The sequence below is a fragment of the Microcebus murinus genome, chromosome 9 (genome assembly GCF_040939455.1).
Source record: "Microcebus murinus isolate Inina chromosome 9, M.murinus_Inina_mat1.0, whole genome shotgun sequence".
NCBI lineage: Eukaryota > Metazoa > Chordata > Mammalia > Primates > Cheirogaleidae > Microcebus > Microcebus murinus.
This window is the reverse complement of record NC_134112.1, coordinates 66,760,305-66,783,668: the sequence shown is the minus strand read 5'-3', so window position 1 is coordinate 66,783,668 and position 23,364 is coordinate 66,760,305. Positions and strand designations below refer to the sequence as shown.

The following is a 23,364-nucleotide window of genomic DNA, read 5'->3' as shown; positions in this document are numbered from 1 at the left end:
TTTATACATTTAATTATGTAGTAAAACATTTTCTTAGTTCAGAAACAAATTACAGCTTAGAAATGTTTCAGTGATCATAAATTTCAATTTTGAATTATTGAGATTTTATGGTACTATTACTGTAGGAGATATCCATTGCTTCTGCTCATCCCACTTTATAAATCTTGCATCCTTTGAGAAGTAACTAGAAGTTACCAAAGAACAAAGTTATACAGGCAGCATTCTATAAAATAGTGAGTACTTATATTTATTTATAACTGTGTTTATTTTTACCTGAAAAAATGCAGTCTCTGAGAACACTGTTACTTATATTTTAAAAAAACAAGTGCAAGACAGCATTTACAAAGAAGGACCTCCCACATACACATTATATGTTTTATGTAAGGAGTCATATTTATTGAGCTGTTAGGGAGAAGCATTTTGAATATGTTTAATAATGATAACAGAATTAATGAAGATTTTGGAGCAGGAAACAGCTTAGGTTTCAAGCACAAAATATAACACAAGGCAAGTAAGCTATCACATAGGTATGCCAACCTATCTAAAATACTTTTGGAATCTGTAGGTTATAGAGGCATACATACAGATAGGCCACTAAGATCACTCAGAACCTGATTTCCATTTACAGCTATAATGGACTAGTTTATTTCAAACTAAGGCCCATACTGAGAAAAATGAGAAAGCTGAATTAAAAAATCTAAAGGCACTGGAGCACTATGAAGGAGTAAAGATCTAAGAATGAAGGGAAACACACTGAAGTGAACCATTAGGTTGAGAAGCCAAGTAGTAGCAGCTAAGATGGTGAGACAGAGAGCACAATTTTTGGCAGCTTCACAGTGCTAGGGAGTCAGAGGCTAGAATTCAGGGAGGGACCCTGGTAAAACACTCTAAGCTTTTCATTAGGATCCCTGAAGGATTATATCCTAGGAGTTAGAGAGAACTAGAAATAGATCACAACTTATAAAAACTGAAATGCAGCCTATGATAAACTAAATCCTGGTTCTAAGGTGATCTACCTTAAACTTTTAAACTCTCTGGTGATGCCACAATCAAGAGACTTTATGCAGAGTTTCTGTAATTTTTTTGTACAGAACACCTGACATTTAATAAAAAATTATATGATAAATATCAGAAGCTAGGATAAAAACAAAATAACACAATCAATGATAGAAACAATCTCTTGGTGATCCAGATATTGCAATAATAAGATATGGACTATAGAATAATTATAATCAATATATTTTAAAAATGGTGAAAAGATCATTTCAGCAGAGAATGAGAAGTTATAAAAAGAATTCAAAGGAATTCTAGAAATGAAAGCTACTGTAACTGAAATGAGCTCAGTAGATGAGTTTTGTGGCAAATTAGACACAGCTGAGGAGAGAATTAGTGAACTGGGTGATAGGTCAGTTAGAAAATATATAGATTGGAGTATGGGGGCAAAAATGAATTCAACACACAACAGTGTAACTAGTGTAATAATGAAAAAGGCTGACAACCATCTAATTGGAGTCCCAGAAGAACAGGAAAGAAGAAATGAGGAGTAAGCAATATTTGAATAGATTAAGGTCAAGAATTTTCCAAAACTAATGGAAGATATCAACTCAAAGAATAAAAAAGCACTATCAGTGTAAATACAGTGGAACTACATTTAAAGTACAAGTTAGTCAAACTACTGAAAACCAGAGAGAGAGAGAGAAAAAGGGAGAGAGAGAGAGAGAAAAAATCTTAAAAGGAAAAAAAAAGATGTATTAACTTCAAAGAAACAAAACTTTAGCTAACTTTTCAACTGATAGAAGACAGAAAAGAACTGAATGACATCTTTAAAGTGGTAAAGGAAAAAAAATTCTCTCAACCTAGAATTTTGTACCTATTGCAAATATTCTTTAAAAATGAGAGAGAAATAATTTTTTTTTTTTCAGACAAGCTTCAGTACATGCTCAATTGTCCTCCTGAGCTTCACTTACAAAGCAAATTTAAAGTGTTTAGAATTTCAAGATGGCAAGTTCAGAGCATTAAGCCCCAAGTGTAGGGCCTTTCTGAGCGCAGGCCCATGTGTGACTGTGCTGGTCCATCCCCATGAAGCCAGCTCTGGTGGTTGGTGCAGGGGTGGGCACTGGACCAAACCTGGCCAATCAAAGTCATTCCTGGGAGATGGATATATAAATGTTAGGGGTGGTAAGTTATTTTTTTGTTAGAGTTTGAACAATATGATTTGTTAGAAAACCAGTCACATTTCCTTAAGGTAACATCAATAAAATACGTGCTAAGTATGATAGGTAGAATTTTGGTTCCCAGGATATTCTAATCCTCAGGACAGTGTATATGATGAGATATTATGTCCTTGAATAAGTTACCTTACATTGCCAAAGGAACTTTGCAGATGTAATTAAGGTTACTAATCAGCTGACCTTCAATAGAGAGGTTATACTGGATTATCCAGATGGGCACAATGTAATCACCTTTAAAAGTAGAGGCAGAAGTGGAAGTAAGGGAGACACAGCATAAGAAGTCAGAGAGATCCAAAGCACAAGAAGAATTCAACACACTATTACTGGCTTTGAAGATTTAGAAACCATGAGTGGAGGAAAGCAGCCTACCTCAGGAGGCTAAGAATGACCTTTAGCTAAAGACCAGCAAAGAAACAAGGATCTCAGTCGTACAACCACAAAGAATTTTTCCAACAACCTAGTAAACTTGGAAATGGATTCTCCTAGAATGTCCAGATAAGGCCCAGACCAGCTATCACCTTGATACTGTCCTTGTGAGACACTAAGCAGAGTACCCAGCCAAACACACCAGACTTCTGTCCTGGAGAACTGAGAGAGAATAAATGGGTATTATTTTAAACTGCTAAATTTGTTGTAATTTGTTGCAATGGCAATAGAAAATCATGTTAAGCAACAAAAAGTACAAAACAGTTCTAAAACTACCTTTAATATGTTCAAGGAACTTTTACAAAAGATTATTAAGTGTTTGAAAAACACTGATTTTATTTAAGTAATTGTCTAACTAATTAAAAATTATTATTTTCTTTTCCATGAAAAAAATCCAAAAGCCTGTGTCTACCTGTTCTGCAGGGCAGAAGTATGGGCCGAGGCTTTGGGAAATACTGCTTTTACTTTCAGTTGCATCACTTATTAAATGGTTGAGTAACCTGGGACAGGTTATCTTATTGTAACTATTCCTTGGGCCAATTTTAGCATCTGCAAAAAAAGAAGTATAGAATAATTGATCTCCAAAGTTTGTTGCATTTAAAAATTTGCATGAAAATAGTTTTAGGGATCAAGGTAGAATTGTTAGGAAGCTGGACATAAGAATCAGTCCTTCAGAATGTCAGAAAAACTTATGCTTTTGAAGTTGGAGGTAAAAGTGATTTGAAATTTTTTGAAGACAAAGAGCATGTTGACACATTAAACAAATTCTGGAACAGATAGGAGACTTTAAACACCACATCTTTGTCAGTTAAAGGTATTAAATGAATGCATGGTCATCAAGATTATGTCTTCAGTTGAAATTATTGAAAATTGAAAACATAGAAGTTGGTAAGTGGGTGTTTTACAGGAGAAAGAGATCAAAATCCTTTCCTATTGTTTAAAATTATTCAAAATAAGAAAGTTATAGAAAACTTACATTTCTTTATTCTTTGTAATTTATTCTGGGAGTAGAGTTTTTTAAGATTTTAATGGTTAAATGTGTTCTTGTTATCTCCATTTGTGTTGTCAACTTAAGATGCATTTCCTATCAGTAAACACTCTGTCCACTTGCTCTTGCAAAATAAAGATGCTACATTTGATACTGTTTCATAGCTTAGGTCCTAAAAATGTGGAAGAAATCTCAAAAATTAAACTTAAACACAACCGTATTTGATTCAAGGTCAGTAGTTACCATCCCATCTTTCTCTTCCTTTTAGGAAAAAAAAGGCACTGTTTTTGGTGAGTGGAGGTGGCAGTTGCTGGGAAATGTGTCTGTGGCTGATAAGAAAGGAAAGGGCTTAAAGCGACAGCCACCAAATTTTATCAGTGCTTTGGAGCTCAGGAAAATGTTTCTTTCCAAGAAGAGAACCGGAATACCTTTAAAAAAAAAATTGCTTATTTCCATCAATGAGAAATCTCAGTGCCTCATCTTATAAAAGGTTACTCCTTAGCATAATCTAGTGGCAGGTTTACTCACACTCAGAGGTTATATTAATATTTACTGATGGTGAAAGTAGAGGTTTGACTTTATTAAAAACTGTACGGATGCTGGAACTGCTGACGGAGAAGCTAACTCAGTTTGATTTTGCTATGGATACGATAATTATAATATGGCTTTCCATGCTTTTAGAGGTCATAAGTTACTACATAGCAAAGATTTGTATATTTGGATTTGGAAAGTTACCGTATAGTATTATGACAATACAGCAGGGCACATTTCAGTGTGAAGAATAGTATGTCTCACGTAAATTTTACTATAGGATTAAATGAGAGTCATTAAAATATTCCAGGTTTATTAAAAATTCATTATTCTACTAGAGGATCTTTAAGGAGCAATAAGAACTTGAAGAAATAATAGAAACGCTTTGGTAATAGTGACAGTGTGTTAATTGAGTTGAAAGAAGGTAAAGATTGTATTACCAGAATGGATCCAAATTTGGCAAAAAAGATCTGTAATAAATCAAGGGGAGAAATCAGTTAATAAAGAAAGAGGCCAATTATCAGTAGAGGAGGGAGGTATATTTAATGATTCTAAATGAAAGGTTAAACTGCTTGGGTGAATTTCAGTTTAACAAAAAGGAAGAAAAGCAATATGGATAATTAGGCAGTAATAAGATCATACTGAAAAAAATCAGAAAACTGCCTTAGGTGTTAGGGGAATATTGGCTAATGAACTGAACCTCCTGCAATTATCTTTGAATATTCACTTTTGATTTAGAACTGGAGGAAGTAGTATTTTTAGTTATTTTCAAGGAAGAATGATTCTTTAGCACAATTTATCATATTGTGGATTTTTAAATGGTGAAAAATAATTTATGAGAAGGATATCTGTCATCTCTAACTGGTTAAATACTGTAATGTTAGTGATGATTTTTTTTTTTTTGAGTTACTGATCAGTTCTTTTATTCTTTTATATTTATTTATTTATTTTTGAGGCAAAATCTCAGTCTGTTGCCTGTACAGTGTCATCATCATAGCTCACTACAACCATGAATTCCTGGGCTCAAGCAATCCTTCTGCCTTGGCCTCCCAAAGTGGTAGGATTATGGGCATGAGCCACTGTGCCTGGCTTATTTTATTTTTTTCAGATGGGGGAGTCTCACTGTGTTGCCCAGGCTGGTTTCCAAATCCTGGGCTCAGGCTATCCTCCTGCCTCAACCTCTCAAGTAGCTGAGATTATAGGCACATGCCACTGTGCCCAGCTTAGTTCTTTAAATTTGGATTCTGTTTTACTCATCTGTTTTATAAGAGAAACACGTTTGTCAGCATAATTGAACCATTAAAAGAAATTCAATATAGGATATTATGATGCTTATAAGTTTATCTCAATTTAGGGCTCATTGAAAACTTACAGTTGAAAATCTTAAATATTATGTACAAATTGTTTCTTCTCTCTAATTAATTAAATTATATATCATTATTAAAGTATTATAATGATAATAGCTTCTTGACTATTTTTATAGTTTATGCCTTTTCCATCTGTAAATCTTAAATTGTGGGATGATCTTGGCAATTGTTTCTGGAATCAATAAAAAGTCTAATTTTATGTGATCTTTGTACTAATGATCAGATAGAGGAGGTAGTAACTAAGATAATTAAATTCAGAGATGATTCCAAATTTAAAGATGGCATGAAAAAACATTTGGTTTCATTTCATCTCCTATGCTGTTATGTTAAGGAAAAGGCCATCTGATATATACAAAAATATTCTTTATAATTGTATCCTTTTTTGTCATGATATTCTTATAATTAGCTTGGCTTGGCTTTTATTAGATATTACATCGAATATAGTTCTGCATTGTATATTAGTGCTTAAAAACCAATGAAAAAGTCTAATTTCCAAAATGTTAACAGCTTTGTCACAGGTTATTTGCTCAAATAGGCAATAACTTAAGGGTCAGTAATGATTATATAGCTAAAAAAGATTTGAACCAGATACCAAGAAACCTGGCTTCTAGGCTCACTTTGGCACTGAGTGTATTAACTTCTGTGGATCAATTTTCATTTCTAGTAAAATGAAGGGATTGTATCTGGTAACTTCTAAGGTATCTTAAACTTGAAAGCTCTTTTCTCTGTGATTATTTTATTTTCCACATGCATAGGTTAAATTTATTTTGTAATGTGAGGCAGATTGCAGTTTCTACTGGATGCCTGTGTAATATTGTGTTGTATTTAAAAATGTTGACAATTTTTTGTTTTGGCAAATATTTTCAAAGTGTCTACTTTGTGCACAGAATTAACCACTGGTGATACAACAGTAAAGAAAACAGACAACCTCTCCTCATAGAACTTGTTATTCTAGTGGATGGATGTGTCTTGAATAAGACAAAATTGAAAATAGAGATTTTTGAAACTTGTCAAAAATGTGACACGTGGGCATATTAGTAGGGCATATTAGTAGGGAAGCGTCATGTTCAGTAAATCAGCAATTGTGTCAAGCATGGTACAGTGGTTTGTATTGGTTTTCAAGAGTCAATCTGAGCATCTCTTCCCAAGTCTGCATTCAGTAACATCATGTTGCTAATTTGAAATCAGTCACGGTGGGAGTATTTATACCATGAAAATTGCCAAACACTACACATCGGGGTTGGTTTGTTTGATTGTTTAACTTAACTAGTTTAACAGCATGCAGTGGTAAATGTCAGGTGGCACAACAGAAATTGCAGACAGTTTCTACTCATGCATGTCATATGATCAAAGTAGAGGCGAGACAAAGACACATGGCTATGCAATGAATTTTTAAAGCCACCTGAGCAGCTGTTGATATGATACTGACACAAATGAGTTACTGGAGGTAGAGGGGCTGAAAGAAAAATGGTTGTGAATTTGAAAGTAGATTTTAAAGATAGGTGGTACATACTTGAAGAAGCAAGATCATTTTAGACATGGCATGTAAAAAAATTTCAAGACACAAGTGAACAGTTGTATGGAAGAGGCCGCAGGTAGCTTTGTTGGTCTTGAACAAGGTGTCTAAGCTTGGCCTCACATAGGTGTAACGGTATATAAATTACATACTAGTCAAGTCGACTGATAAAGACAAAAACCCGAAATTACATATTAGCCTGCACCAGAAAAGTTCTAAACACAGCCATATTTTCACTGATAGTAAAAGAAATCAAAGACTGTCATTGAATTTTGTATCTTTATCTCTTAGTAATGCTCTGAGAATTAAGGAAATAAAATCTTTTAAACCAAATTTTAGACATTATACCAAATTAAATGCCTATCAAATGTTGCTTTTGGGAAATATTCTCTAGAATATCGATATTGAATCTACCACAAATGCTTATGCAATTCCATCATCGTTCACTGTCAAGTTATTCTTCCTATGAAGTAGGTTGGCATAAACACCAAAATGTGATTCTATCTGCCAGCAGTGAAGAAGCAGTGATTCTCTGTAACTTCATGTTGGATTGAGCTTTACTATTAATAAGAGTAGATGTCAGTGGGACAAGGCAAAGAAAAGAAAACATGTAGATCAAAACTGAAAACTCCTCTTTGGAAGGCATGGTCACCCTGGGCATATCTAACTCTATTTGCTAGATTTGCATCAGCCTTTCCATGTACTACATTGACATAGCAGCAGATAATCCAGAAGTGCAGCTGGTATTCTTTATTTTTATTACTCTCAATAATGTCATTTTAGAATGCCAATAGTAGTTAATTTTGTTAAAGTAAATATAGGGCATATATGTAGAATGAAATAAGCATGCTGTTTAATAAAATAATAATTATTCATTTTTTATCAACACTGTATTTTGGAGCAATAGCTCTTCAAAGAAGATAACTACCATGATTTGGCAGTTACTAGCTTATTAATCTATCTCACAAAATTAAGTACTATGTACAGTTTAAAGTGATGTTTATTTTTCAATTTCACATGGGAAATTAGCATGAAATACAATTTAATTTTTTTTATTGTGCCCTTTCTTACATGGGAAATATAAATAGATTTATAGTAGCTTGGAAGAGAAATTGCAGACAAATATTTTGATTGGTTAGAATTGGTCATAATTGGTGATTCTGGAATTGTGGTTGACCTACAATATAAGGTCATTGAAGATTTCACTGGGCAAAGCAGGACTTTAAATTTTGCCCAAATTTGAAATATGATATATTATGTACTCTAGCCATATTTTGAACTTTGTGACTTTTAATTTTCCGTGAGTATATACTGATGAGCACCGTGAATTCTTAGTCAGTTATCACTCTCAAATGGCAGATAAACACAAGAGTTGCAAAATAAATTCTTTGAACTTTTCCAGTTATGTTTTCTTGCAACTATTTTTAAGAAGATATGCACTTAAATGGATGGTATTCTCTTAAAATTAGTGTGGAATTGGGTTGAAATAAACTCAACAGGTATGGGGGCTGTCCAGAAAGTATCCAGCCACATAATCATTCTCATTATATTAGCGATGGCTGGATACTTTCCAGATAGCCCCTATATGTGTGCCTGAAGTAAAACTAAACCAAAATAAATCACAAGTGGACATAAACTATTAGTTAAATTACAGATAGATTGATAAAGGATACTCTATGTTTATTGAGGTCATTATTTTAAGATATCTGAGTGTTACATTTTTTTGTAAGTCATTTTATTAAATGTGGCATGGAATAAGATGTGTGACAGTTGCTACTATCTTTTTTAATTTAAACTGTTAAATTTTCACTGAATTTCAAGTGGTGGAATAATAGATTATTAATAATGGACTGTGTTCTAGTCTGGGTTTTGTTTCTAACTAGCTAGGTGACCTGAGTAAACCACTTACTCAGTTAGGACCTTATTTTCTTAAACTATAAATGAAGTTGTCCTTGGGTGACCTTTTCATTAACTTCTACCCTAATGTGATACACAGGGCCGGCTCTGATGGAACTGTTCTGAATCCTGTTCTCCTTTCAATCTACATTTATTCACTAGCTCAGGGAAGTCCAATAGAAATATAATGTGAGTCTTATATGTAATTTTAAATTGTCTAGTGCCACATTAAAAAAGTAAAAAATAAGTAAAATTAATTTTAAAAATATATTTTATTTAACTCAATAATCCAAAATATTATTTCCACATGTAATTAATATTAAAATATCAATGAGATATTTTACATTTTTTTGGAATACAAAGTCTTGAAAATCCGATGTGAGTTTCATTCAGCACATCTCAATTTGGACTGAATTTCAGGTGTTCAGTAAACACACGTGGCTTTTGGACCTGTACTGGACCTTACAGCTGAGGTCATGGCATCCTCATATCTCTACCCATGAAGCAAATTTAGAGACTTCAGAGTTAGCTTTAATTCCTTTTGTTTTCTCTCTTCTTCTTCTTTTTTTTTTTTGAGACAGAGTCTTGCTCTGTTGCCTGGGCTAGAGTGCCGTGGCGTCAGCCTAGCTCACAGCAACCTCAAACTCCTGGGCTCAAGCAATCCTCCTGCCTCAGCCTCCCGAGTAGCTGGGACTACAGGCATGCACCACAATGCCTGGCTAATTGTTTTTCCTATATATATGAGTTGGCCAATTAATTTCTTTCTATTTATAGTAGAGACGGGGTCTCGCTCTTGCTCAGGCTGGTTTTGAACTCCTGACCTGGAGCAATCCACCCGCCTCGGCCTCCCAGAGTGCTAGGATTACAGGCATGAGCCACCACGCCTGGTCTTTTCTCCTCCTCTATCCAGTAATGACAGAGACTTGCACTCCCTAGAATCTGTCAAGATTTAGAGCTAGATCAGTACATTTTCTGTTCTTTATTTCTAAACATCTGGAAAGAGTAGTCTGTGAATTTTCTTCAATTCCTTAAGTCATTTACTGTCTTAGCACAGTGAAATCAGACTTTTATCTCTAATATTCTATAGACATTCTCTAGAAAAATTCTCACCCTTTTTGTTGCTAAGTCCAATGACCACAATACAAATGCTTCTTGATCTCTTAGCAGAAATGGACATGGTGAACACTTCTTCCTTGAAGCTTTCTTGGGCCTTATGGTATATTACACCCTTCTTTTTTCTTGGTTTTCTTTTTGTTTTTTTAGCTCTGTTTTGCTGGTTTCTTTCTTGGCCCTCTTCTCTTTTCCCTTTTCCTGCTACTCTTGACTACTTGCCTACCTGATTTCTTTCTGAAGCATCATTCCTATATTTTTAGCTGTCTACTGAATATATCTATACGATGGTATTTTTGTAGACTTCTTAAACTCAACCTAGCCTTCTCTCCCCTATCAAACTTGTTTTCGTCTTCTGATTACTATTTTAATTCTTGGTACCATCATACTTAGTCATAAGTCAAAGTTAGAGATTGCACCTCATCCTTAACCCGTAGATTTTTTTTTTTACCATCTTTATCCAATTAGACACAGTTTTTTTTGAGTCTACCTGAAAAATATCTATTAAATATTTTTCTTTTCTTCTTTGTAATGCTTAACTTCAGTTGCCACATCGATCTCTCTTTCTTTGACTGTTTCCTCTAGTACATTTTCCACATTGCTACCAGAGTTATTTCCAACGTAATTTGGATAATATCACTTTCCTGCATGGAACTTCTGCTGATTCCATTTTCTTCTTACATTGCATATAAGTCCTAGACTTCTGTTCTATCTTTAACTCTGGAGACTCTCTTTTATAGTTCTCTCTCCTCTAAAAGTCAAGACTTAAAAATATTTCAAATGATGAAATTTTAGGCCTTTTGATGGCTACTGGAGGAAATTAGCCATCAAGTGTAGAAAGTAAAGTAATCCTATGCTCATAATAGATGGACAAATATAAAGTGTATTTATGTGATACCCATAATTAGACTAATGAGCAGATTTCTTTTGTTTCTCTTCAAAAGAATCCCCGTGTAGATATTTCAGTCCCTAGGAAGCAAGAGTTAATAACATCCAGGTAACAATGAAATATATGCTTTATTTATAGGTGTGCTTTCTATACTTGGAAACTAATATAGAGGACTATCTGGTTAAGTTGTACAGGTCAGATGACTTTTATAGGAAAACAATAGATCCCCTGAGGTAATACTAATGTGAGTAGAAAGTAACTGTGACAGTTAGTGTATCTAGTCGTGGTGAGAAAAAATGACTTTGTTATCTATTCATTAATATTTTTCAATTGGTTGTCTCCTGGCCTCTTTATTCTCATGTCATATTTTAGTGAAATGAGATGTTATTTCTTTAAAATGCAACACATTTTTTTCTTCCAGCCAAAACGTGTTATTGTTAACTTTGTTTGCCTCAGCTGGCAGCAGGCTTCCCATAGGCAATGTGAGCATCGATGGTATGATGCCAAGAGGAAGAGGATAAATATTAATTGGAGTATATTATTTCTTGGACACCTTTAAGAAGTACTAAGTAGGCTGAGGAAGTGATTTTTGCTTCTACTTTGTTTAAAACCTTAACTGCTTAATTTGAAAGAAAACTAGAGGTCATAAACAGCAAAGAATAAATTGTCAACAGGAATATTTTTGCATAGAGTAATATTTTGCCCTTTTATCAAAAGGAAAGCAAGGTAATAACCCATCATCATATTTAAAATGATAATTAACCTTACTATCTCTGTAATTGCAAGGATGTCTAGACATGAACTTAGGATCTGGCATATTGTTTTCAATATAAACATCAGTGGATCTTTGAACATTTACTCTATAAAATCACTTATATTGTGCTTAAATGAGTGTGAGTAGTGTGACTCATTTAAGTAGGAGGGAAAAAAAGGCAAAGACTGCAACTAAATATTTCTTTTAAAATGATTACCATCTTTCACAGAACTGTATATAATTCTGGACTATATAGAGAATTGGAAATTTTAGAACTAAAGGATTTTGAGGGCTGACTATGTGTCAGGAATTGTTCTAAACACTTTGCCTCTATTACCTCAGTTAACCTTTCCAAAAGCCTTGTGAGGTAAGAACTACTATTATACAATGAGAAAACTGAGGCACATAGAGATTGGGTAACTCGCCCAAAGCCACCCAATAAGTGCTGGAGTGAAGATTCGCACCTACGCCTGTTCACCTCAAAGGCTGTGCTTTTTACCAATTACCTCTTCTGCTAATCAGTGATTTAATCTGCCTGTAGGTCGAACTGGTTTTCTACTAATGACCTCTCTAGTTACTACTATTAATTCATACCTAGCATAGTTGTCCCATGGTATCCATGGGGAATTGATTCCAGGACATCTTGAGGAGGAATTCAAGGATGCTGAAGACCTTGATATAAAATGGTGTAATATTTGCATATGACCCATGCACATTCTTGCATATACTTTAAATCATCTAGGTTACTTATAATACCTAATACAATGTAAATGCTATGTAAATAGTTGTTACACTGCATTGTTTAGGGAATAATGATAAGAAAAAAAGTCTGTGCTTGTTCAGAATAGACATAATTTTTTTTTTATTTGCTGTTGGTTGATCCATGAATGTAGAACCCTCAGATACAGAGGGCCAACTGTACTCTCATTTCTAAATTACACCTTTCTTGAGATCTAGATATTTCTGATGTATTGATAAATGTGTTTATATAAATACACAAATATAGCATATGTAACTGCACCTCACAGCCATTTTATACAGTAACAATAATCACTTTTTGTTTATTATAATTATTGTAGATAAGGATTATTTCTGCTAAGCCAAATAAGGGAATTTTTTAAAAAAGTTTTCATTTATTTTTAATTTAAAAAGGAGACTTACGATTTGCAGAGATTGATGAGAGTTTCTTTTTCCGCGTTCTCTCTCCAACTCCTCACTCTTTACTAGAAAGCTACTAAATTTGATTATTTTTCATGGTTTTTTTTTTTTTTTGTGACTCCTGGGCTCAAACACCACCTCCCCCCCCAATTAAACATAATCAAGTACACATATTTCGGGAGGAAAATCACTATTAACGGCCATTTCTCTCGCTTAACGGGAGGGCTTTGAAAACTCCCTTTTAAAAGCCTGAATATAGACCCTGGGGAAGCAAGTGGGAGTGTAGTATCTCACATATAGCTGGAATTGATGCATATCAGCTAGGGGGATTGATGCATATCAGAATCTTGTCTAACAGCAAAGTCATCAAAAATGAGTTGTAAGCAAATAAAACTTTTGAGGATTTAAGATGTACTGCCAAATGGGAGTCAGAGAGCCAGGCATAGTAGGAGTGACAGGTCTTATTGACCTTTTTAACAATAGGTCATTTAGATGGTAAAAGTTAAAGGCTTGGCTGTGTTTTTGTATATTCCTAGCATACATTTGGTTGGGCAGGTAGATTCCACATAAAATGATTGAGGCTACATTGACTTAAAGTGTAGATAAAGGGCAAATCATCAGAGGAAAAATTAATAATATCTCTAATGCTCATAGCTGTTATTTTTATGCCTATTTTATTGATATACAAAGTGGTAAAGTAATACACAGCCTAGTGTGGAGACAGTCTAGTGTGGAGACAAGATTCAAAGTGGAGTTACCTGCTTTCTCAATCCATGCTCCTGACCTCTACCATATGCTTCTAGATGAAGATGTAAGTGTGAGAGGCTAAAAGGAGCTAAAAGGAGCAATGGATGTATATGTGATAGAGAGTGATGCCTTTACTACCAGTTATTTCAGGACTCAATTTGAGGCAGCCGTGCTTCAGGTTAAACTTCTGTTTGGAGTTTTGATAAACAAATCGTATAGATCATCTGAAGTAAAAAATTGGCATATCCTTGTATACCAGACAGGCCTTGGTGAAAAACAGATGATACATTCAATGGGGATAATAAAGAGAGTTTAAGGAAGGAACTTTTTACAGAGGGGTGGGCAGTAATGTAGGATGCAGCAAACTCAAGAGATAGTGAAGTGCCCAGGGACTAGCGACAACGGGAGATTATCATAGCCTTATGCCAGAAAGGACAAGAAGAGGGAATGGAGTTACCCATCCTGGCTAGAGCTGGAATCATGGGAGAGGGGCTTGTGGACAAGGTTCAGGACCATGGGTGGCTGAATGTAGTTACTACCAAAACAATAGCCTGGTGTATGGGATAGGGGGTGGCAATAAGTACTCTACTTTCTCTCTTGTATTAGCTTGTGATTTCCTATAGGGGCTTCACATTTTCTGAACTCATCTGGAAGCTAGAAGTCAAGGAAACTTGGTGCAGTTCACAGTGGTTATCATCTGGGTTAGATATGAAAAGAACAGAGAATGGATCTGGGAGGCAACAGAGACTAACCAGAATGCTACATGTTATGGGTTGAATTGTACCCCCAGAAAGGTTAAAGCCCATAATATGTTGAAATTCTCACCCCTAGTTCCTCAGAATGTGACCTCATTTGGGAATGCAGTCTTTACAGAGGCAATCAAGTTACAACGAGGTGTGATTAGTGTGGTCCCTAATTTACAATGACTGGTGTCCTTATAAAAAGGGGAAATTGGGGCACAGGCGCGCACACACACACACACACATACACACACACACACGGAAGACGATGTGACAAGATACAAGGTGAAGATGGCTATCTGCAAGTCAAGGAACACCTGAGACTGCCAGAAACTAGGAGAGAGGCATGGAACAGACCCTACCTTTAGAGCGAGCTTGGCCTTCCTGGTACCTTAATTTTGGACTTCTGGCCCCCAGAACTGAGAGAGAATAAATTTCTGTTCTTCAAAGGCAGCTAGTTTTTGATACTTTGTTATGGGAGCCCTAGGGAACTAACATACCATATATCATGAAAAACCTCCTTATTGATCAGACTAGCTTTCAATTTTTTTTTTTTTTTTGATGTGTATATGGAATCATAGAGCCATGAAGACCTTAGAAATCAGTTGATGTTAAACACTGATTTGGAGAAAAGGGCCTTGCCTACGGTCACACAACCTTAATGGCAGAGGCAGAGCTGGGTTCCTGTAGCAAACTGTATTAGAATTGTTAGAGGTGGACATGTTAGGGTTTCAGTTAAGCCTATAAGTGCATTTTATCGCTGATCTTTTAGTTAAGAAAAGCTTTATCACTGTAAATTTATGGGTGTTAATATCTTAATCATTAATTTCTGGATGTTAATTATGCCTCATTGGCTTGTTAATTTTCCTAATCTCTACTTTGAACCAAAATTTTCTTGTTAATATGAGGTAGTTTTGGAAAACCTTTATTTACAAAAGTCTATTTTGAAAATTTAGAGAAAAACTGATGTTATTCAAGTGATGATCATGTTATCTATCAGATTGTTTAGTAATTATAAATTCACTAAAGTGTATCTAGTTGGGAGATCATTTATATAATTGAACTGGAAATTGACATGTGCATATAATAAATTGCTCAAATGATGACTGGTTATGCTTTGAAACTTGCTTTAGTTGATAATTTTTAAAAAATGTATACATTTAGAATATTTATTAAAACATATAAAGATGTTTAGAAAAATCACCAGCAATATTAACTTCTTAAGAAGTTACTATTTTTTGTATATACATGTCCAGTTTTTTTCCTCATGTGTGTATGTGTATGTATAATCTATATATAATGGAACTATGTCATAAAGTTTTATAGCTTACTTCTTAAAACTCAGTGATATAATGGCAACTGAACTTTTTCCATATCAGTAAATTCAGTTTGAAGGAATGCTGTTCAGCCCCTGAAAGTTATATAGAAATGATTCTTTCCAATTTTGTTAAATAACATTACAATAAATGTATTTTTGCCTTGTAAACAACAATATGATAAACATCCTTGTAGGTAAAACATTATACTGTTATCCAATTCTTCTGCATGGAATCATGTTTGCATGATGAAAACAGCTTTATAGAAGCAATTGCCAGTGTCCAGAATGAAGTGAAAACTCAGGAGCATATCTCAATAGAAAAAATTTGCAGTAGGTTGGAGAGATAAGCCAAAGTCAATGTATAAACAAAGGCTTCAAGAAAAGAGGAGTTAAAGAAACCTTCACAATAAACCTTAAGCAATATGTTTGTTGGGAGTAAAAATGATTACAACCCTTTAGGGAAGCAATTTGGCAATGTGTAGCAAGAGCCATAAAAAACTTTTATCTTTGCTAGAATGTATGCATGCATGTGTGTGTGTGTGTGTATGTGTGTGTGTGTGTGTATGCATGTATATATAGTTTTTTATCTTTTGAGGATGATGTTTGCCTATAATATTTTGTTTGAATGTTTTATTTTAGAAAAATTTAAACATCTTGTTTCATCTGTAACTCCCGTCTCCTTTCCCACTCTGTATTATTTTGTGCCAAATCCCAGATGTTATATTTATTGGCTTTTCATTTTGATTATTGTTTTTGAGATACAGTACTGCAATTGTCAAGAATGTATTCTAATGAAAGAATTTGAAATATTGGAAAAACTTATGTCTAATAAGTTCTTTATAGAATTATTTCTAATTGTATAAAAGTTGAAAGAAATTATCCAACACTAAGGAAAAATATAAATTGTAGAATGTCCACTTGATGAAATTCTATACTTAAAATGAAACTTCTGAAGAGTTTATGGTAACATGGGAAAACGCTTATGTTGTTATGTTAAATAAGCAAGAAGATTAAGCAAGTATATAGAATCAAATAAGCAAAAACTTGACTTGGAAAAATATAATGAAAGATACTGAAATTTGGCATAATGATTTAGTTGTGTCACAGTCTTGTGGGTGTTTATTTTTTTTCCTTTTGTCTGCTATTCAGTATAGTCCATATTTTTGTATTGACCATGAATTAGTCTCATCATAGGAAAAATGCAATAAACTTGAATTGTGATAGAATAGAACATCATATTGAGCTTTAGATAATGATGCAACCTGGCTCTATTCATTTTTGGTGTTTGTGAGAACTAATTATAAGGCCAAACAATATCAAGGAAAGATTTTGATAGGATTCTCCTGGTTGTAAAATTTTCAAATAATTGCTCTTATTCCTTCCTTCCCCTAGTTAACTTTTCTTTGTTTACCACTTAAAAAAAAACAAACAAATTAGGAAAACATCTGTTTAAAAATCTCCCATAAAAACTTTTGCTTATGAAATATGAAAATAATAATAAAATATCTTGCCCTTCTTTGTAACTTTCTGAAATGTTAATTGATTGGCATTAAAGTAGCTTCTCATTTCTAATTTGACTTCCTCTTCTTTTAGTTCTTAGAATTTGTGCTACAACTGTTAAACACATATGTTAAGCTGTATTTATAAAAGAAATATTCCCTATCTAATAGGATTTAGATAATAACACCTAAAATTTCTTAAGAAACTCAATTTGAGTGCCCAGATCTTTTTTTTTTTTTTTTTTTTTTGAGTGCCCAGATCTTTATATGTTTATTCTGTTTGGTTTGTTTATTGCATGCAAATATCTGGAGTTTAAGTCTCAGTTACAATTTATATTTGAGGTTCTGGCTACCCTCTTTTCTGTACCCCTTTACCCTCATGTTAGGGTGATATCTTAGCTCACACAGCTGAATTTCAAAGTGAAACACCTTGCTTGGTTTCTAGTTGTCTTTGGGGGCCTCTAGAATTGCAATAAGACTATGTTAGAGCTGCTTTATGAAGCATTTTTATTTTGCTGAAATCTAACAAAACTTTATTAGAATTCTCTGATTTAAAGTATTCTCTGATTTTCAAAGTTAGCTTGATCTCAAACAGCATCCCAAGGATGCTTTCCAGACTTTAGCAATTTTTTTTTTATTGCTTCATTTTATTTCTTAGAGATCTTACTGTATGCTTTTAATCCTCCTACTAAAGGACCCTCTTGCACTGAGTTCCTTTTAAGGGAGTTTCCCATGAATTTCTGCTCAGTAAAAATAAGTTTTAAGGGAAAAACTACATTTTGCTGTAAGAAATTAATGATGATAAGTAATAATACCAGAAACTTTCACCTCTTATTTCGGTTGCTATGACAGAGGAAAAAGAACATGAAAAATGGCTCTTAAAACTTTTGACAGAAAGTATCACATTCCAGTTTTACTCATATTTGATTGGTCAAAGCAAGCAGATGACATGGCCACTCTTAAAGGGGAGTAAGGGAATGTAGTATGAAGATACAACAAGGCTATAAAGGAATGTTTGGTTAGTATTTATAAATAATTTCATAGGTCTGATTGGTTGATTGAGTCATCTGTTTATCTAAATAAAATTTAATGAGCACTTACTGTTTACTATTCATTGTTGTATTACCAGTGCCTATTATATGCACAAAACAGACACGATTCCTGTACTCATGGAGCTCTAATATTGTTGTGATTGCACTGTTTTGGAAATCAGCTTGTCAGCATTAATCAGGAACCTTAGTAATTCTTATATCTTTTATTTATTTTTAATTAATTAATTTTTTTGGAGACATGGTCTCATTCTGTAGCCTTACCTGTAGTGCAGTGGCGTCATCATAGCTCACTGCAACCTCAAACTCCTGGCTCAAGAGATCCTCCTGCCTCAGCCTCCCGAGCAGGTGGGACTACAGGCGCGCACCACCAGGTCCAGCTGATTGTTCTATTTTTTGTAGAGACGGGGGCTTGCCCTTGCTCAGGTTGGTCTCAAACTCCTGGTCTCAAGAAATCCTCCTTTCTCAGCCTCCCAGAGTGCTGGGAATACAGGTGTGAGCCACCATGCCAGCTTAATTCTTACATCATTTGACCAATTAATTCCACTTTGGGACTGCTAAAGAGATGTTATTAAATATGAAAAAATACATGTGATCATAAAGATTGCAGTTTTTTGAAATATTGACAAATTAAACAAATGTGTAGTAGGGAAATAGAGTGAACTATATTATATTTATTCACAGAATATTATGTACTCATCAGTGTGTATTGGAAACAGTTGCCTCATTTTTAGTGGCTATTTCCAGCAACATTTTAGCATCCGGTGGTAACAGTTCATTCTGGGCTTGAAGACTGGCAAAATGGTGAAGATTTTAGATCTTTAGGATTACCTAGGGGAACTACATGTCCTGGAGTATGAGTTTATGTTCAAGGGGATTAGGAGGATGTAGAGAAACTGGAAGTTTTGAATTCTAATAGCCTATCAAGTCATTCAAGTAGACATATCCTAAAGGCAACTGGAAATATAGGATCAGAGACTGGTTAAAAATAAAAGCTAAAAATATTCTTTGGGGATTCATCAGTATGGAAATGTTAGTTGAACTTGTGGAAGCAGATGAGCTGTGAAGAAGTAAATCAATATGAAGGAGATATAGGCAGAGAACCAAAGAGGAATGCTGGTGGGAGAAAGAGGAAAAGGATCCTGAAGAAAGGGATAGAAAGATGAGATAGGTGGAAGAATAAGGAAAATTTGCTATTTTTGGAAGTCATGGGGCAAATAATTTTTTGATGGGAAATAGAGCAAAGAGGCAAAGGAGAAAGATTAGAGGAATAATTTCACCGATAATTAAGGGTAGTGTAGTGATAGGTTACTCATTTGTTAAAATGGAAAGCATACCATGGATGTTATTGATGGAATAATAACATTCTATAAAAATTGATCAAAGTCTTTTGACCATTTAAAAACTACTTTTAGTTAAAGGCTCAATTGATAGATTAAGTGGAAATAATTAGCATTTTTAATAGGAATTCTACTCATGCAAAAAAATGTACTCATACCAAGAAAATTAGCTCAAAAATATTTATGCTAACCAAGTAGTCAAAAATACCAGTTTTATTTATTCACTTATTGAAAAAATAATTTATAGGTTAGAGATTGAAGCAGGTTAAGTGACCTGAAAGCTGAAAAGGAGAAAAAGAAAAGATGTGGCAAATTTACGGTTTATATCTTTTAGACAGAAATATCTAGGTAGTATGGTTCTGTTTAGAAATGCAGTGATTTATATGCTATATCTTGAAGCAACTAAAGGACACAGTGAACATTTTTCGTATGTCACAGACTATTTTATATGTTTGCTTTAAGGAACAAATTAGTGACATTTGGAGACTTCACAATAACTTTATGGGAAGACCTAGGGCATTTGTTATGAGAAAAGTATAGTTTTGCCATGTCTGAAAAAAGTATGTTATAGGCCAGTAAAATATAACAGTATCTTGTATACCTAGAATGACTGCTGTGGCAATTGTGCCTGTATAGATCTCCATTATACTCAAAACCTTTTAGTTTTATATTGGTACAGACAGTGTCCTTAGTCAAGCAGTATGGTTAGAATATATTTAAAGTTCTGTTTATATATTCTATGTTTTTGGCCCACTGTAGAATCTAACAGCTAGGTTTCTATAGTTTCCTCTTTTTCTTCCAATGCATTATGAAAGTCCAATATTAAGAAGTAAAATTTAGCAGGCAATCTGATTGATATCATTGATAATAAGTATTTAGAATATTAGGTTATTAATTAGGAAAAGACCTTAGAGATCATCTATATTTCACCTGCTTTTGCAGACAAACAAGTTGAGGCACAGGAAAATAAAGTGTTCTGGTCCTACTAGAACTGGGCTACATGATTGTTAATATTGTTTATTAGCAGTGGTCTTCAGTGTACCTAATTTTACAATATCAGTGCTAAAATGCAAATGTAACCGAGTAGAGAATTGCCTTATTAATAATACTTAACTCCAGCCTGAGCAAGAGCGAGACCACGTCTCTACTAAAAATAGAAAGAAATTAGCCGGATGGCTAAAAGTATATATGTATAAAAAATTAGCCGGGTATGGTGGTGCCTGCCTGTAGTCCCAGCAACTCGGGAGGCTGAGGCAGGGAGGATCCGTTGAGGCCAGGAGTTTGAGGTTGCTGTGAGCTAGGCTGACGCCATAGCACTCTAGCCCAGGCAATAGAGCAAGACTCTGTCTCCAAAAAAAAAAAAAAAAAAAAAAATAATAATAATACTAAACTCACTGTTGATGTGGTTTCAATAACTCAGCAAGCAGATCCCTGGGTCAAGTATCTTTTGGTAGGTGAGGGAAGAGAAAGGGAAGGAAAGCTCCTAACTATGGAACATTTGGTCTCTTATTGTAAGAATTATTGTGGACTCAGAGTCAGAGGTCCTGGGATTCAGTTTTAACAATGCCACTTATTAACTGTGTGATTTGGGGGGAAAATCCTAAATTTTCCAAGCTTCAGTTTCTTTATGAATGAAATGGGACTAATAATTGTTACCCCACTTCATAGGTTAATTGTGAAATTCAAGGCCATTGTGAGAAAGTAAATTTCTAGTTTACCAACATTTATTGGCTACTAGTATGTGCTGGGCAATATTGCAGACTCCAGACATAAAGAGACAATTAAAACTTTTATACTGTGAAAGGCTAAAAATTATGAAGCAATATTTAATAGGAAATCTAATAGGTAGCATTGATAACTCTTTAGAATATTAGGTTTTTAATTTGGAAAAGACCTTAGTCTTCAGAGAGACTACTGTCTCCTTTGTCTTCAAGGAGATTACAACTGGTTGGAGAGAGAATCCTTTAGGCAAAAGCCTTATGATATATTGATTGAGATTATTGTTATAAAAGCAGCAGTTTTATAAGCTGCTTTTATATATCTAATCTAGGATTGAAAAGAGGAAAGGAATGTCAGCAATACATAAAAAAGAAGTAGCAAGATAATTTTCTCAGGAGTAGGAGCAGTGGGGGTGTTTTTTTTTTTTTCATTTTTATTGTTTTGCTTTAAGCCAGCCCCATTGTGCTTCCATCTTTCTTGCCCTTTTACTAGAAACCAAACAACCATTACTATTCTTTTAGTCAACAAGAAGAGATTGAATAACCTTGGTTTTGTCAAGGACTTCACCTTTTGTTACCCTTAAGAATTATTTAGCTTCATTGAGATTTTGGCTCTCAGTTTTAAGATTTGTAAATTTCTAGCAGTCTATATGGATTATCCTAGCTCCACTATTTAAGCAAATGATGACCATCTAGTGATAGGATTTCTGATTGTAGGCTATTTGGTATTTATAATCCTGCTATATGTATTTGCATTTGTAATGATGGTATTTTATGGATTCTAGGATGCATATTTTCCTTCCTATTTTAACACATCTTAAATGAGGATGCATATTTAAATTGATGGCCTATTAAAGTCCATGTAGGTCAGGTGGTGGTTTTGAAGTAGTTGCTATTGTCTGTGCATCTGTGAATGTGGTCATAATGTCAAACTTTGAGTTATGTGCATTTTAGGCACTATAATAATTGACAGATCCTATAATTTGGCTTTGGAAAGATAAGTTGTGTATGCATGAAGGCATGGGAGCAGAACAGTAGAATATATGATAAATATATATAAAATTATAAAAAAGCTAAATGATAAAAAAGCATTATGCCATAGTCTTTTTCTTTTTAATGGTATATAAACAATAAAGGTACATCATATAATTATGGTGCTTTGGGTTCATTAAAGAATGCTATAATATTTTAGTTGGAATAACTTTTTGTTTTGTTTTTGGAGACAGAGCCTTACTCTGTCTCCCTGGCTAGAGTGCAGTGGTGTCATCGTAGCTCACTGTAGCCTCCAATTTCTGGGCTTAAGCAATACAGGTGCGTGCTACCATGCCTGGCTACTTTTTTCTATTTTGAGTAGAAAAGGGATCTCACTCTCGCTCAGGCTGGTCTCAAACTCCTGAGCTTAAGCGATCCTTCCGCCTCAGCCTCTCAGAGTGCCGTCACTCGAGTGAGCACTGCGCCTGGCCTAGTTTGAGTAATTTAAATGCATGACTTATGACCACCTAGTAGAAATTTTAAGGAAGCGTATTCATGGAAGGTGAATATTATTTCAAAAGTCATATTTTAAGTATTGATTCTGTTAAGGGATACTTTTTAAGAAAAGTTAAAGTCATGACTTTTATTCAAATATAGAATGAACAGATATTCAAGATTTTATTTAGCTTATTAATCAATGAGGGACCAGTAAGATGTTATAAGTTATTCAAAGGAGAATTATAAGAGCATACAATGTATACAGATGATCAAAGATGCTAAAATGAATGTACAACATTTATAAAACTGGCCAATATTCACAGGGAGATTATCCATTCCATCTCACTGGAAAAACTTTATTTGCATTTTTATGGAAAATAATTATTTGTATTATGTATTTTACAACTAGTGGCCAGAAGAGAATGAATGAAAACTGAAGCTCTTACTGAATCAGATGATCTGGAAGGGTATGATAGACAGAACATTCACTAATACTTTTTTGTGTATGTGCCTGTTTCAGTATTTCACAATTTTTTTCTGAAAAAGAAGGTTTCCTGATAAAACTTGTGTCAAACTTCTATTTTATAGGAAGGACTGCATTCAGACCATACTAGGAA

The 23,364-nt window shown here is 34.2% G+C and overlaps 1 protein-coding gene across 2 annotated transcripts in view; it reads left to right on the top strand.

Annotated features, from left to right (window-relative positions):
• The window catches only part of IMMP2L (inner mitochondrial membrane peptidase subunit 2), an 841,176-nt gene that overhangs the window by 72,397 nt on the left and 745,415 nt on the right, over positions 1–23,364 (top strand). The gene's annotated exons all lie outside the window — the stretch shown is intronic.